This window comes from Eschrichtius robustus, chromosome 6 (assembly GCF_028021215.1).
Source record: "Eschrichtius robustus isolate mEscRob2 chromosome 6, mEscRob2.pri, whole genome shotgun sequence".
NCBI lineage: Eukaryota > Metazoa > Chordata > Mammalia > Artiodactyla > Eschrichtiidae > Eschrichtius > Eschrichtius robustus.
The window spans coordinates 15210957-15213755 of NC_090829.1; the positions used below are offsets into that span (position 1 = coordinate 15210957).

General features: G+C 32.9%; 1 non-coding gene across 1 annotated transcript; it reads right to left on the reverse strand.

The window, feature by feature from the left end:
- Positions 1-1610: 1610 nt before the first annotated feature.
- Positions 1611-1717, reverse strand: LOC137766898 (U6 spliceosomal RNA). The gene has a single exon (XR_011074425.1). It is a non-coding gene; the product is annotated as a U6 spliceosomal RNA (small nuclear RNA).
- Positions 1718-2799: the final 1082 nt, after the last annotated feature.

Here is a 2799-nt window from a genome sequence, read left to right on the forward strand (position 1 = left end):
CATTTAAGGCCTGTGTTTCCATATTGATTTTCTGTCTGGATGATCTGTCCATTGATGAGAGTGGGGTATTAAAGTCTCCCACTATTATTGTGTTACTGTCAGTTTATCCTTTTATGGCTGTTAGTCTTATATATTGAGGTGCTCCTATGTTGCGTGCATATATATTTACAATTGTTATATGTTCTTCTTGTATTGCTCCCTTGATCATTATGTAGTGTCCTTCTTTGTCTCTTGTAACATTCTTTATTTTAGAGTCTATTTTGTCTGATATGATGATTGCTACTCTGGCTATCTTTTGATTTCAGTTTGCATGGAATATCTTTTTCCATTCCTTCACTTTCAGTCTGTATGTGTCCCTAGATCTGAAGTGGGTCTCTCATAGAGAGCATATATACAGGTCTTGTTTTTGTATCCATTCAGCCAGTCCATGTCTTTTTTGGTTGGAGCATTTAATCCATTTACATTTAAGGTCATTATTGATATGTATGTTCCTATTGCCATTTTCTTAATTGTTTTGGATTTGTTTTTGAAGGTCTTTTTTCTTCCTCTTTTGTTCTCTTCTTCTGTGATTTGATGTCTATCTTTAGTGAAGCGTTTGGATTGCTTTTTCTTTTTTGTGTGTGTATCTATGGTAGATTTTTGGGTTGTGGTTCCCATGAGGCTTTGATATAGCAGTCTATATATAAACAAGATTGTTTTAAGTTGCTGGTCTTTTAATTTCAAATGCCTTTCCAATATCCTGCATTTGTACTCTCCTCTTCTCATGATTGCTGGTTTTGATATCAAACTTCTTTGTGTATGATTTCATACCTTTATCTTTTCCTTTACCGGTGAGCTTCCCCATTTGTAATTTTCTTGATTCTATTTGTGGCCTTTTCTTTCCTGCCTAGAGAAGTTCCTTCAGGATTTGTTGTAATGCTGGTTTGGTGGTGCTGAATTCTCTTAGCTTTTGCTTGTCTGTAAAACTTCTGATTTCTCCTTTGAATTTGAACAAAAGTCTTGCTGGGTAGAGTATTCTTGGTTGTAGCTTTTTCCCTTTCATCACTTTAAATATGTCATGCCTCTCCCTTTTGGCCTGCAGAGTTTTTCCTGAAAAATCAGCAGTTAACCTTATGGGGGTTCTCTTGTATGTTGTTTGTTGCTTTTACCTTGTTGTTGTTATTTTTTTTTTTTTTTTTGGTCTTTAATTTTTATCAGTTTTATTAATATGTGTCTCAGCATGTTCCTCCTTGGGTTTATCTTGTATGGGACTCTCTGTGCTTCCTGGACTTGAATGAGTGTTTCCTTTCTCATATTAGGGAAGTTTTTGGTTATAATGTCTTCAAATATTTTCTAAGTCCCTTTCGCTGTCTCTTTTCCTTCTGGGACCCCTATAATGCGAATGTTGGTGTGTTAATGTTGTCCCAGAGGTCTCTGAGACTGTCTTCATTTCTTTTCATTCTTTTTTTCTGCTCTGTGGCAGTGATTTTCACCATTCTGTCTTCCAGCTCACTTATTCGTTTTTTGCCTCAGTTATTTTGCTATTGATTCCTTCTAGTGTATTTTTCATATTTTTCATTCCAGTTATTGTATTGTTCATCTCTGTTTTTTCTTTAAACCTTCTCTTTGTTAAAAATATTGAACACTTCATGAATTTGCATGTCATCCTTGTGCAGGGACCATGCTAATCTTCTCTGTATTGTTGCAATTTTATTATATGTGCTACTGAAGTGACCACATCTGTTCCTTTTGTCTTTTCTTGCTCTCTTCATTTGTTGTTTGACTTTGTTTAGTGATTACATTTATATTTATTTCTCTTTGTCTTTTTTGTATTTACTGTAGGCTTTTGCTTTGTGGTTACTGTGAGGCTTACATATAATAACTTACACTCTGTTTTAAGTTGATAACAACTTAAGTGTGTTCCCACTTTAAAATCAACATTTTTACTTACTGTCCCCCTACATGTTTTATGTTTTTAATGTCATATTTTTACATCTGTTTATTTTGTGTATCCCATAACTAATTATTGTAAGCATAGTTACATTTACTACTTTTGTCTTTTAACCTTTACACTAGCTTTATAAGTAATTAATTATTACCTTTACTATATATTTACTTTTCCAGTGAGATTTATTCTTTCATATATGATCTTGTTACTAATTAACTCCCTTTTGAGTCTGTTTCTTCACCTATAAAATGGTATGATAATGTCTTCATCATAGGAGCTAAATTTATGTATGAAATGTATGTGAGGCTGCTTTGTAAATTATCAGCTACTTTATAAGTTTATTTTATTATAAAGTGGAAATATCCTTTCATGTCCAGTTTTTGTCACTTTGCCTTTCTGTTTATCTAGTAATCACATATGTGTATAGATGGCACTGAGAAGATTGCTTTAAAATTACTTATTATATTGTTTTATTAATATGTATTATATTTATTATTACCTATTTTATTGTTTTACTACTATCTGAATGTTTGACTTCTATGTAGAATTTATTTATAGTTTGACATCATTTAGTAATTATCCAGAGACACGGACATGGTTTACTGTTACTTTTTTATGACTAGATCTATTAGTAAAGGAAATAAGCCTCACCATATCCATTACTCTGTGCGGATGCTACAATTAACTCATCCATGACTTTATAAAGAGCTAGCCGTGGATTCCCAATGTAAGAATATTTGCTTTAGGTTTCTTACCTTAACCTTCTGGTTTTAATTTGATTCAGTCTGAGAAAGGCGAAGTAAATCAAGGACAGAGCAGGCCTGCTTTGTGAGTTTGGATTGAAAAAATGAGAAATTCAGCCTAGACACTTA